At 37.6% G+C, this 14,884-nt stretch overlaps 1 long non-coding RNA gene across 1 annotated transcript in view; it reads left to right on the top strand.

Annotated features, from left to right (window-relative positions):
* The window catches only part of LOC117066608, a 615,645-nt gene that overhangs the window by 306,756 nt on the left and 294,005 nt on the right, over positions 1-14,884 (top strand). The window contains exon 2 of the long non-coding RNA XR_004430401.1: positions 14,573-14,632. This is a non-coding gene — a long non-coding RNA (uncharacterized LOC117066608). The remainder of the gene's footprint in view (positions 1-14,572; positions 14,633-14,884) is intronic.

Below are 14,884 nucleotides of genomic sequence, written 5' to 3'. Positions count from 1 at the left end.
TGAAACAGGAGAGCTTAGCAGCAGCAGAGCAGTGAGAGGCCATACATAAACTCAGCTTTCTGGGATGCTTAGCACTAGTTCGACCTTGACTTTATCGGGTTTTTTGTGTTCTTGCTTCTTCTGGGCTCATAAACTGAATGGAGGGAATCCAAAGAAGGGTCAGAGATGAGCTCAGATAACTTCAAAATTGGAAAGTGAGACCCAAAAAGCAGTATTTAGGGTAGTAACAAAAGTGAGAGAAGAAAGACCTAGCTGGAGGTCATGACATCTTGAACCGCATGAACTTCCTAGACACCAGTGATCTTGTCTCCTCCAGTTCTTCTAGAGATAATTAAATAGAAGTTGAGCATTTAAGACACAGTTGTTATGGCTTAGTTGTTGGTATTGGGGGCAATGAGTACTCCTAAACTTCTTAGGATGGTGATCCTTGTACTACAAAAACTTAATGATTATGCTCTGGACCATTTTAATCTGTAACAAGACAAAAATGACGATTTATCCCAGTCTTCATTCTGCACCACTTAAGTTGCTCAGAATATAACCTGCTTCAACCCAGATATCTATAGGATTCTATATTTATTTAAGGATATCTATGTTTAGAAATAAAAGATATGTTCTCCTCTACATTTCTATAACATTCATTCAATACCAGGCAGTTTTTTCTCTTTCCTTCTGAAAACTTTCTGATTTATATGGACACTAGTTTTTTTCTCAGCATCACCTGACTACTTCACCGCAGAAGGAAATATCAATATGAGAAAAATAACACTTCTGGTATGATAAAGAAAAAACCATTACAAATACTTAAGGCATTTTCAACAACAAAAAAGAAAACCATTGAAGGCTTAGCAAATGATAGAACAAGCGTATCTCTGTCACAAGCCAGTAGTGTTACTGTATATATTGGAATGTTTAAGCAGGGACATGTTTTAAGAGTGCGTTTGAAGCAGGGTTTCTCACTCTCAACACTATTGACTATTTGGGCTGGGTTATTCCATGTTGTTGGGGGAGGGTGTCCTTTGAACTGTGGGATGTTTAGCAGCAGTCTTGACCTCTAATCAGTAGATGATAATAGCCGACCCTCACCCCAGCTACACTCCATGCCTTCAGCTCCCTCTCTAGGTTATGACAACCACAGATGTTTCCGGACATGGCCAAATGCCCTTCATGAGGCAAAACAGCCCTCATTTGAGAACTGATGATCTAAGCAGACAACATTAACTACCCTTATTTTGTGACTAAAATAAAATAGAAAATTTGGCACCCTAGGTCACAATGATATATATATATATTTTTTTTTTTTTGCCTTGAAACCCTTGCATCAGCAGTTGTAATTATTAGTAGTATTTGGTAGGAACAATGAAAAGCCCCCAAGAATCTGGATGTGAGGGAACTAAGAATTTTTTCCTTAGAGAGTTAAACCCTAATATGAATGCACAGATATGCAGAGTCATATAGCTGTTTAATTTCCATCATTCCAGGCAGAAAATCCTTAGCAATTCTCCATTAAATGAGAGCCTGAAAGAAGTTTCTAAATTCAGAAAATTGACTTAAACTATTCCTAGTACATGTTGTTATTGGATATCTATAGAAGTGTCTTGTGTAATAAAACCTATTGGGAGGATCTTTTAAACTTCTTCCCCACTATGCCAATTTCAGGCTGGCAACAAGATTTGCAAAGAAAATTGACTTTAAACAACATACACAAATGCCTTTTCTGCATCTATTGAGGCCATTGTGTGGTTTTGTTTTTTAGTTTTGTTTATGTGATGAATCACATTTATTAATCTGTGTATGTTGAACCAACCTTGCATTCCAGGGATAAAGCCTACTTGGTCATGGTGGATTAGCTTTTTTATGTGCTGCTGGATTAAGTTTGATGGTATTTTGTTGGGAATTTTTTGTATTTATGTTCTTCAAGAATATTGGCCTGAATTTTAATTTTCTTTTTGTTGTTGTTGTGTCTTTGCCATGTTTTGGTGTCAGGATGATGCTGCCCTCGTGTAATTAGTTAGGGAGGAGTCCCTTCTCAATTTGTTGAAATAGTTTCAGTAGGAATGGTACCAGCTCTTCTTCATACATGTGGCAGAATTCAGCTGTGAATCCCTCTGGTCCTGGGCTTTTTTTGGTTGGCAGGTTTTTTTTATTACTGATTCAATTTTGAAGCTTGTTATTGGCCTTTTTAGAGATGGTTCAGTCTTGGGAGATTCTATATGTCCAGTAATTTATCTTTTTCTTCTGGGTTTTTAAACTTTGTGTGCAGAGAGGTGTTCATAATAGTTTCCAATGGTTTTTGTTTTGTTTTGTTTTGTTTTGTTTTCCTGTGGGATCAGTGGTAACGTCTCCTTGTGATTTCTGATTCAGTTTATTTGGATATTTTCTCTTTTTTGCTTTATTCGTCCAGCTAACTACCTATCTTATTTTCAAAAAATCAACTCCTGGATATACTGATTTTTTTTATAGTTTTTCATTGTCTCAATTTACTTTAGCTTTGATTTCGATTATTTCTTGTCTTCTGCTAGTTTTGGGGTTGGTTTGCTCTTGTTTCTCTAGTTCCTCTAGTTCCAGTGTTAGATTGTTAATTTGAGATCTTTCTAACTTTTTGATTTGGACATTTAGTGCTATAAAAGTCCCTCTTATCACTGCTTTGTCTGTATCCCAGAGATTCTGATATTTTTTATCTTTGTTTTCAATGATTTCAAAGAATTTCTTGCTTTATGTCCTAATTTACTTGCCCAATAGTCATTCAGGAGCAGGTTGTTTAACTTCCATGTCATTATACGGATTTGAGTGATTTTCTTAGTATTGATTTCTATTTTTATTGTACTGTGGCCTGGTAGGAATGTAAGTTAGTTCAGCCATTGTGGAAAGCAGTGGTAGTTCCTCAAAGAACTTAAAACAGAATTACCATTCAACCCAGCAGTCCCATTATTGGGTACATACCCAGAGAGGAATGTAAATCATTCTACCATAAAGAGACATGCATGTGTGTGTTCATCACAGCATTATTCGCAATAGGAAAGACACCGAATCAACCTAAATACCCATCAACAGTAGACTGGATAAAGAAAATGTGATGCATATACACCACGGAATACTATGCAGCCATAAAAAAGAATGAGATCATGTTCTTTGCAGCAACATGAATGGAGCTTGAGGCCATAATCTAAAGCAAACTAACACTGGAACAGAAGACCGAATACCACATGTTCTCACTTATAAGTGGGAGCAAAACAACAAAAACACATGGACACAGAGGGGACCAACAGCCATGAGGGCCTACTCGAGGGTGGAGGGTGGGAGAAGAGAGAGGATCAAAAACTACCTATAGAGTACTATGCTTATCACCTGTGTAATCTTTACACCAAACACACAGTTTACCTGTATAACAAACCTGCGTATGTACCCACAAACAGAAAATAAAAGATATTTAAAAAAAATATACAATGTTGAAGCTTAGCATAAACCTGCCTAAACAGGTATATTTTGCCATCTTAATTCCACATCTGATTTCCTTTCATTCTCAGCTTAAATGTCTGCTCTATTAGAAACTGTTTCATCAATAAATTGAAACTTGCTCCTTTCCATGTATTCATCATCTCTAGGAGTGATTCTTTTACTCCAATTCCCTTAATTATGTAATTATGTATCCCAGTGTTGCCACTCATCATTTATTTTCACAGCCTTATTGAGCCATAACCATCATTTCTAATACTGCTTCTACCAGTTTTAAAGTTGATCTCTTACCATGTCTTACCTTTTGATAAATTGTCTCCATTTCCTAATGGCTTGGGTCTGGGAAGTCCAAGTATTCCCCTAGAAATTAGCAACAGTAAATTTTAATCCTAGATTTCCAAAGTAGGGGCAGTCTTTACCACAATGGTGGAATTCAGGGATTAAAACAGAACAAATGGCATTGGATGTTTCTTTTTTCCAAAATAATAAATGTATGATCCAAAATGCATGCAACATTTTTCTCCAAATACATTATATAACTAAACAGAGACCAAAGCCTAACCATTGTGTTCAATAAAAAAAAAATTGCTGTATGTGTGCTCCTGGCATTGCTTCACCAGAAAGAACCATGGCTGAATAAGACAATGTGGACGCTCCTCCTCCTCCTCTGACTTTGCAGCCAGAGACTTCCTACTCATATTTTGTAGTTGCAGAACTTTTCTGTTTAAATCAAAATTAGTTTTGTTACAAATAAGAGAAAGCACTCATTATATCTTAGGCTGAAAAAGAAATGTGGAAACATGCAAGGGTATTTCATATAACCCAAAGACAGGAAGCACCAGAACTGGAAGAAGCCTTCCAAATGGTAGATGCTCCTTCCTTATGCCCAGTTGGGGCTCTGTGCAGGATATTTTCCTTTGGTACTCCAGGTCTACTCTCTCTTCTTCTTTTCACAGCTGTCTGCCCCTGGAGCATAATCTATATGAACGCCGTCACATGGCTTTTGTGTCCTCTGGGTTCGGGTTAGATTCAGCCAGTGGAGAGGCTTGGCAGATTAGTGATGAAGAGGAGAGTGAGAGTGGAGTATTTGGCACCCTTCTGTGGGTTCCTGTCCGTTGATTACTTCCCTTAATCACAGACCTACTTCCCTGACCCACATGTAGTTTCCTATGATGAATTATTAGAATCTTGCATTTCTCATTACAGCTAGCTACTACTCCTTCCACTTATCCTGCTAATTAAGCCCTCCTTAAATTAGCTTTATTTGCCTAGTATGGCATCTGTTTCCTTCTTGGACCCTAATTGATATACTGATAGAAACTCTTCTCTTCATCTCTATCTCTGTGACTACTGACTCTCTCTAACTCTCTCTAACTCTCTCTTTCTCTCTCTCTCTCTCTCTCTGTCTCTGTCTCTGTCTCTCTCTCCCTTTTTCTCATTACCTATCTCCATCACGCTTCTCTATTCTTGTAGATGGGGGAGAAAGAATATCACTTTAACTCCTTTATATCTTCCCGGTTCTTGTGCCAACAGGACTCAACTGTAATAGTGAGTTAAAAAAAAAAACTCACTATTAACATTTAAAAAATTAAAAACATTAAAAAAAAGATTTTTGAAGTATAGCCCATTCCCTTTTTCTAAACTTAAAATGTATTCTCTCATTAATCCCAACAATAAACCACTAATTGTATTATCATGTAAATTCACAGGTGACAGCATTGAGGCATAGAGAAATTGAATAACTTAATTATTCAATAATTAAGTCACATAATGCACATAATGAGAGGAAGAACCTGAATTCTAACCTAGGCAGACATATTTCAGAATATACATTCTTAACTACCATTTTTGGCATTTTGATATTTAACTTGGGCCATCTTGGGTTAAATGGTCAATATTTATTACTCAACTTGACAATGATGGGTTGATGAGTGGGCAAGATACCATGATTTACTTTCCAATGAGTTGGGCCTTTGGGATAAAACTTCCCGAATGGGGTACTAGGCAAAACAATAAAACTGACTAGGCCTGGCACGGTGGCTCACGCCTGTAATCCCAGCACTTTGGGAGTCCGAGGCGGGCAGATCACAAGGTCAGGAGATCGAGACTATCCTGGCTAACACAGTGAAACCCTGTCTCTAATAAAAAAAACTGACTAAAATATTTCTTATATTTCACTAGCCTGGTTATGTCATCCATATGTTTTCATATCCCTTGAAAAAGTTCCCAAAGAAAATGTGTATTCTATATCATTGTTTTTAGTGCCTAGTATGGTGCTTCATATGCAGTAGATGGCCAATAAATATTTGTTGAATGATTAAATAAGTATAAATACAAATATATGCATAATGGTATCTCTCGTATACACATGTCTTTAACCATTTTCTCCCTCTGGTGATGATGGATATATTATGAAAGTTGTATCACAGAATGTAAGGATATTTTATTAATTTCTCCATGTTGGGTAAAATCCAAAGTTCAGTAAAGAAGAAGATGATGTGCAGTTAGGGATTATGGCATTGCCACCCTAAGATTCTTATTTGGGATCAAATCTGGAAGTCATAATAAATGCAAGACTGTACAATTATCAACAAGGTAAGATTTTTCAAAAGTGTTGAAACTGTACAGACTTGCTCTCTCATCTTCCAAGAAAAGATGCTTATATCAACTTAAAATGAGATGAAAATGCCCCATATTAACCTGTATTATAATGAGGACAATACTAACATTTTAGCCACCAGTAATTAACCAAAGATATTGGGGAGGCGCTAGAAATGGGTGCCCATAGTGATGGGAGTAAAAATTGGTGGTGGTGGAGATTATTGTACCATTTAAAAGGCAGGTCCTCTGCACTCCAGGGACCCTGGCTAGAGTAGTGGCCCATGCCAAGTTTTTTAAGTAAAGAAGGCCACATGGTAGTTGAGTGAAATTTGATGTTTTGCTTAGTTGTCTCAGACATGTTTACTTTAGTAAAGGGTTATGGAAAGCTTGAATCAATAAACACTTTCTTTTCAGTCAGCAGACTTGCCATGGACATCAGTAGTCATGCTTAAAATGAAACTGGTATTTCTCCATGAATGGAGCCCTTCCTTGTGTCCGTGGAGAAAATGGAATACCATAGATGCTAAGGATCCAGCTAGAGACTTTGATACTTTTCATTTGATTCCACGTAAGATCTTGAGAAGCTGGTAAATGAGAACACAAAGAATAGGGTTGTTTTCTGGTCTTTACAGTCATTTTCAATAAGAAATAATAACTATATTGTATAAATATTTTATTATTTGTATCCACTAACTTGTTCATGGTATCAAAACAAATGATGATAACTTCTGTAATCTTATAGCCCTAGCTCAAAAAATGGATTTTAGGTCTTTTGTTCTAGTTTTACTTTAATCTTTCCATATAGAAAGCCTTTATAAGTGAACAAATTTAATTCTCCATGATAGCATTGTCTTGCCACGTCTCTAGTAAAAATAATGCAAAAATAGATAAACAAACCAGGAATTGGGAGCCGTAAAATTAGCCATAAAAATAAAAAAAAAAAACAAGATGAAAGAATAAATGTTTTCTGCAAATGCAACTATTAGACAATGAAGATAAATTTGTGAAATGAAATATATTTTTCAAATTTTTCACTTTCATGCTTTCCCAGATCTACCTAATTGATCATGCTGATGGAGTGAAAAATTCATTTATGTAACCTTAATTCTGAATGTCATGTATAAACACATGACAAGCTTGGAATACTCTTGTCTTTTGTGGGCATGACTGGCTGCTGTAATGTATATGCATAACAAAGCCACTGAACAGGAAAGCTGAAAACAGTATGATTTTATGGTGTTTGCAGTTTGTTTTTAAAGAACTTTACTTCTTATTATACCTTTGACATCTAGTCACCGTTATCAGCCTGAGAGCTTGGTTTTCGGCAGACAAAAGCTTTCAGACATCTTCTTGGACCTAGTTCAACTTGACTATAATAAGATGTTTATTTAATTTCTTCCCCTGTTTTGCTTATTGTGTACCCACAACACACAGGTGCAGATTAAGTGCTATAGTTTTCCTCCTTGTTCTTGAAATGGAAGAAAATTATGAGGAAGTACTTAGTTAATTGGAGAAGGCCCAAAAGCTGGCAGGAAAGCAAGACCATGACACCCAGATTATCATTGCTGGTGAAACCAGCCTTGGTGGAATCATCTCATTGGTGCTCCCGAGTTAGACGGCAAAGGCAGTGAAGGCAGAAGAGCCTGGTTATGGACCAGGGATGAATTGGAGGCGTCTGATTCAGGATTTGCAGAAAATCCAACAGCTCTGTTCTATCAATATGAGGAAGAGACCAAGGTGTTGCTGAAGGAAATATCCTAGCCACTTGGAATGATGCTATCAGAAGAAGTAAAAAAAAATCATCCTATACTGCACATTTGAAGTAGGATTTTAAGTATAGTAAAAGTGAATAAGTTGAGAATACATTTACAATTTAGTTTTGTAAGCAAATGGTGTTCTCATGATAATTTTTGTGGTTCTTTTAATATTTAATTTTACTTTGTACATTTATTTTTTCTTAGTATTGGTGACAAATTGTCATAAACAATCAACGTTTTAGTCTGGTCTTTCTTTTTAGTCTTTCCACTGTCTTTTTCTCCATGTCACTTTATGAACAGTGGCTGCAGGTTTGAGAGGCTTGGAAAGTTGGTGATAATAACCTGGCTGAGGGGCTATATATAAAAATAATCCTGGAAAGATGAATGTGCAAAGATGTTTATGACAACCTGATAGTGAAAAATTGGAAATGTTTTAAAATTGAATTGCTGGAGATATGTCAAATAAATCATGGTACAGTTAAATAGAGCAACACTCTGCAGCTATTTAAAACAGTGAGGTAGAGCAACATGCATTGATATGGGAATACACTTAAATCATATTTTAATTTAGCATAGGTTTGAGTATTTTTGAAAAAAAAAATAACCAAAGTGTTTATAGTACCACAACTCCTGGTGGTAAAATTATGAATGACTACAAAACTGGCCACAAATTCTTCCAATGTGTATCCTTCTTTTTTTTTTTTTTTTTTTTTTTGAGACGGAGTCTCGCTCTGCCGCCCAGGCTGGAGTGCAGTGGCCGGGTCTCAGCTCACTGCAAGCTCCGCCTCCTGGGTTTACGCCATTCTCCTGCCTCAGCCTCCCAAGCAGCTGGGACTACAGGCGCCCGCCATGTCGCCCGGCTAGTTTTTTGTATTTTTTTTTTTAGTAGAGACGGGGTTTCACCATGTTAGCCAGGATGGTCTCGATCTCCTGACCTCGTGATCCGCCCGTCTCGGCCTCCCAAAGTGCTGGGATTACAGGCTTGAGCCACCGCGCCCGGCCCCAATGTGTATCCTTCTATCAGATATTGGAATCTATTTCTCTACTCCTTGAATCTGGGTTGCCCATGTGAATGACTTTTCCAATAGACTGTTGGCATCAGAAACACAATCAGAGGCTTGCAAAGGGCTTGTACATTGGAACTTGCCTTCTTGTTTCTCCTGGAAACCCTGCTACTGCCACCATGAGAACGAAGCTGGACAAGACTAATGGATAATGAGACACTTATGGACCAGCCACCTCTAAACTGTCCCCAGAAATGGAGTCACCTAGCTTCATAGCAGTAGAAAAATCTCTCAGGTGATTCCAGCCTAAATTTCTGACCTACGGAAAAGCAAGCTAAATAAATAGTTGCTTTATTTTTTAAGCAATAATTTAAAAATAATTTTTAAAATTATTTTAAGCCATAAAATTTTGGGATGGTGTGTTATGTAGCAAAACTAATGAAATGCCTATATGTGTGCATGTATGTGTGAGTGTTTATGTGCATACATATGTTTCTGAAAGGATATAAACCAAAATGTTAGGAGTATTTTTGCATTATCCTAGGTAGTGAAATTATGGGTAAATTTTACTCTTCTCTATCTGGGCTTTCTTCCCCCCTTCCGTCAATAATCAGAGTTTACCCAGGAGATTGAAAACAAACAAATTTTTTTTTAAAAAAGAAAAAACCGGCCGGGCGCAGTGGCTCAAGCCTGTAATCCCAGCACTTTGGGAGGCGGAGACGGGTGGATCACGAGGTCAGGAAATCGAGACCATCTTGGCTAACACGGTGAAACCCCGTCTCTACTAAAAAATACAAAAAACTAGCCAGGCAAGGTGGCGGGCGCCTGTAGTCCCAGCTACTCGGGAGGCTGAGGCAGGAGAATGGCGTAAACCCAGGAGGCGGAGCTTGCAGTGAGCTGAGATCCGCCGCTGCACTCCAGCCTGGGCGACAGAGCGAGACTCCATCTCAAAAAAAAAAAAAAAAAAAAAAAAAAAGGAAAAAACCTAAAATCGGAACAATTGCCTTAGGAAAAGGAAGAACCAATTGATGAACATTTTTTTTTTTAAGTATTTCCAAAATGCTTTTTCTAGATAGTCTCATTAAATGCTGGCAGATGTTATTGTTTAAAGCATAGTAATGCCAATTAAGTTTCTCTCTATGTCTAGGTCTCTTTGTCTCTTTATCTTCTTTATAACAATGAGAAAAATAAAAAATTAAGATGCCTAACACAAATGACATTTTATAAGTGTCAATGCTCATATTTCTCATGCTTTGATTTTGAGCAATCATTTATTAAACATAAAACAAAAGTGAGAAAGGGTGCAAAAGAAAAACAATTTGATGCCTGATGGGCTTGATATCAGAATGATAACATAGGTGACTGGAGAAGATACTGGAACGTGAGGTGATATGGTTTAAATCTGTGTCCCCACCCAAATCTCATGTTCAATTGTAATCCCCTATGTTAGAGGTGGGGCCTGGTAGAAAGTGATTGTGTCATGGAGGTGGACCCTTCATGAATGGTTTCGCACCATCCCCTCAGTGCTGTTCTTATGATGGTGAGTGAGTGAGTTTTCAGGAGATCTGGTTGTTTGAAAGTGTGAGGCATCCCCACCCCCGTCTCCCCACCCCCCCCCAAAACGTCTTCCTCCTTCCCCGGCCATGTAAGACACCTGCTTTCCCTTCACCTTCTGCCATGTTTGTAAGTTTCCTGGGGGACCCCCCAGAAGCAGAAACCACTATGCTTCCTGTACAGCCTGCAGAAACATTAGCCAATTAATCCTGTTTTCTTTCTAAATTACCCAGTCTCAGGTATTTCTTTCTATTTAGCAGCGTGAGAATAGACGAATACACTAGCCAATGACTTAAGAGGTGAAAGAAATTTTCAGAAGCAGAAGGGACACTTGCCAGATAAGAACTGGGTAGACTTCTTTTGCACTGGGCCTTGAAAATGGATGTAAAGCTTATTACACTCATCACATTTTTTAAGGATGAGAGAGAATAAAGAAACCACAACAGAAACTCCAAGTGGCCTACCAGTGAACCACAAATATCTTCTGAGTGAATAAGTATTCACTTTTATACTTTACATAATCAGACTGTGTTTTTTAAATTCCCTGAAGATTTGCTATCTCGTTCTTCTTGCTAGCTTGATTTGTATCTTGAATGTCCGATTGCTACTTTATAGGCTGGATTATCAGCTCGTTGAGGAATAGTCCCTTCCCAAGGTAATTGTGAACAGATTTCTTCGCTTCTGTCTGAATCCTGTTTTTGTATTATCCATGAGGCTTAATCTTCAATTCATATAGAATATGTAGACTGTTTATTTCAGAGTTTAGGAATGCACACTTACCAGGTGCAGGAGGCTGAGTCAATTGCAAAAAGATTGAGCCTAACAGAGAACATCCAATAATTATTGTGTGGATAAGAGCTGAGAGCAAATCTAGCCTGTGGGGTAGGTTTTTCCAATCCTATTCTTAAATCTCACAGTTAACATTTCTACTTCTTATTTTGGTTATTAGGCCAGTATTTGGGGGTTGGAGCATAGGTTCATTGAGCCAACTACCGTATGCTGTTCTGCTGGGAACATCTTGAAGATTTCATTGCATATACCTCTTATGTCACAGTGTTTGTTTTTCAAACAATTTGACATTTTAAGCCTTCAGCAGCCTGGAAAGTTTGCCTTCCAGATGCAATTTCTCTGAACGCCAATTTCCATGTGGTCAATTTCTGCCCCCCTCTCAAACTGTGGGACAAATCCAGATTCCTAGCTGACCACACTGACTGTCTCTGAAATGCAATTGCCTATCAGGGTTTCACCCAGGGACCGCCAAATACAGTTTTCTACAAACTCACCTAGCCAGGCTGGTGGCGTCTGAAGGCTCAGCCAACAGTGAAACCTCACTTATTTTCTTACTGGTACCAAGTCTTTTTATTCCTCCTAAATGTCATATAGGATCTTTCTTCTTATGCTGGCACATCAGTCTTTTACTTCTTAGTTTATTTCTTTCGAACACGAAAATACTAACTTACTACGAGAAATATCTCCCATGCTGTAGACATTAGGTTTCTGGAATCATATACTTCATGTTATTGTTGTTGTTGTCATTTTCTCATGATTTTCAAAGACATTCTGTTTCTTATACTACTTGCTAATAAGGGAAATTTAATTTAGAACTAGGTGAACAACGAAGTCAAATTTCCTCAGACGCAAAATGGTGATAACACAGTACCTGCTGAAAATATACAGGGAAAGAAAGTAGATTATTGGTTGCTTGGATCTGGAAGTGAGACTATACCTTGATTATAAAGGGCACGCATGATCTTAACCAGGGTGATGAAAATGTTCTGAAACTATATTATGGTGATGGTTGTACATAGTACAGTAAATTTGCTAAAATCATTAAGTTGTACATTTAAAATGGGTAAATGTTTAGGTATATACATTATACCTTAATAAAATCATTTAATAAAGGGAAAGTTGTACCTGCATAAGATACTTTTGATAATTAATCAAAATTGTCTATGGGAAATATCTTCTAGGCTTTAACAAGTACCCCATAATCTTAACCAAAATCATTACTATGTTAATAGTAATAAAAGTCCTAAAAGTACTAATAGTCCATAAAAGTCAACTCATTTTCAAGTTTCCTTTTGCTCTTTGGAAATTATACTTCACACACGCATGCTCACACTTACACATACCTTGACCTGTAGATGTGATTCATTTAGGTGCTCCTGGAGTTTAAGTTGTGCTCAGCTGTCATCTCTGTTACCTGCTTACAGTCTAGTACCAAAAGTCTATTATAATAACTATAATATCACACAGTCTAGCACCAAAAGTCTATTATAATAAATATAATAAAATATAAAATAAATATAATATAATATAATATAACATAATATAATAAAAAGGCTTCAATTTCTTCCTTGTAAACGGTGATAGTTAATATTGTATCAACTGGATTGGACTGAAGGATGCAAAGTATTGTTCCTGGTATGTTTGTGAGGGTGTTGTCAAAAAAGATTAACATTTGAGTCAGTGAACTGGGAAAGGCAGACCCACCCTCATCAATCAGTGTGGGCGCTATCTAATCAGCTGCCAGTGCTGCGAGGATACAAGCAGACAGAGGAGCGTGGAAGGACTAGACTGGCTTAGTCTTCCGGCCTCCATCTTTATCCCATGCTGGATGCTTCCTGCCCTTGAATATTTGACTCTTAAGTTCTTCAACTTGGTCCAAGGGACTCTTGGACCTTCAACCACAGACTGAAGTGTGCATTGTCAGCTTCCCTACTTTTGAGATTTTGGGACTCAGGCTGGCTTCCTTGGCCCTCAGCTTGCAGACAACCTATTGTGGGACCTCATCTTGTGATCGTTGGAGTCAATACTCCTTAATAAGCTCCCCTTTAAATATGCATCTGTCCTATTAGTTCTGTCCCTCTAGAGAACTCTAATACATAAACCAAATCTTATTTCTTCGAGAATTGTGCATGATTTTTGCTAGACTCAATCACCATTTTACCAACATACTGCCAAAAGATGAGTGGCCTCTCCAGGTTATTTTTCTCACACTCAAAGCTTCAAAGATTTTCATAGCTTTAAACTCCACAAATGCAAAACTGGATTTCTCTCCGTTTCATCTATCCCAATGTTTATTAATATTATTTTTCTCCAGAGACCTCAGAATTATCTTTGACTTTTTTCTTGCTCCTGACTTACAGAAAGTCCCACAAACCCATTAAGTTTGCTCTTGAATAACTCTCTGTCTCCCTTTTCACTCCTTCCCCAATCTGTTTTTTTAACATCTTATGTAAAGATTATATTAAGAAGAAAACACTAATTTCATTGCTTTACCAATTTTGTCTATGATATCCTGATTCCACTGCCAGATTAATGCTTCTAAATGACAGATTTTTGTCATCTTTCTTCTTCTCATAAAACTTACTTATTTAGTACTGTACTCAATCTACATTTATTAAAAAATGTTAAATCTAAAAACAAAGTCTGAAAGTCCTCTCTTTCTCTCTCTCTCTCTGTGTGTGTGTGTGTGTGTGTGTGTGTGTGTATGCAAGTATACAATATTTCATCCCTCCCTCAAAATTCAGAGCTCATCGTAGTGAGGTAGAGAACCCAAGAAGTCTGTGATAAAGAAATGCTTTACATGCAGTTTCATGCAGTTTGTTACGGTGTTTTGAATACAGAATAAAAACACCTTCAGAATTTTCCTCTGCAGGACTTTATAGTGAAATATTAGACTAAAAAATATTATCTAGGCCGGGCACGGTGGCTCATGCCTGAAATCTCAGCACTTTGGGAGGCCGAGGTGGGCGGATTACTTGAGGTCAGGAGTTCAAGACCAGCCTGGCCAACATGGTGAAACCCCGTCTCTACTAAAAATATAAAAATTATCCAGATCTGGTGGTAGGTGCCTGTAATCCCAGCTACTTGGGAAGTTGAGGCAAGAGAATCACTTGAACTCAGGAGGTAGAGGTTGCAGTGAGCAGACATCATGCCATTGCACTGTAGCCTGGGCAACAGAGTGAGACTCCATCTCACACCCCCACACAAATTATCTAAATAAGAGACTCTATAGGTCAGGAAAATGATTACTTTGACTTTTCTCTATCCCAAAGTGGAAGAATTTTGGTTCACCTCATTCGGATTTGCCCCTGTCCCTAACAGGTTTGATTCTTTCACCTTTATTCATTTTAGGTGCATATTTTTTGGAAGTTTTACTTCCTTCTCATCTTTTGTGTCCTTGAATCATTTCAGAACATTTCCCTGAGGAGGTGGCTATGATGTTAGAACTTACAAGACTTCAGTGGACGTAAGGTAAGTATTTTTTCAAATGATTGTTCAAAAAAGATTTTTCAAAATGATTGTTCAAAAACGAGCCCAGGTAATCATGCCGGAGTGTGGTAATACAAATACAGAAAATTTGATTTTTCCACCAGAGATCCACTCACTTTTTCTAGGTTGGCTACAAATAACTTAAATTTTAATTAAGTTAAAATGTAAGTGTCTGCTCTACACCCATTCATATTATGAAGGTAGCATCAATTGTGTACATACGTGCAGCCAAGG

The sequence above is a fragment of the Trachypithecus francoisi genome, unplaced genomic scaffold (assembly GCF_009764315.1).
Source record: "Trachypithecus francoisi isolate TF-2019V2 unplaced genomic scaffold, Tfra_2.0 Lachesis_group20, whole genome shotgun sequence".
In the NCBI taxonomy this organism is placed as follows: domain Eukaryota; kingdom Metazoa; phylum Chordata; class Mammalia; order Primates; family Cercopithecidae; genus Trachypithecus; species Trachypithecus francoisi.
This window is presented reverse-complemented; position numbering and strand designations above follow the sequence as displayed.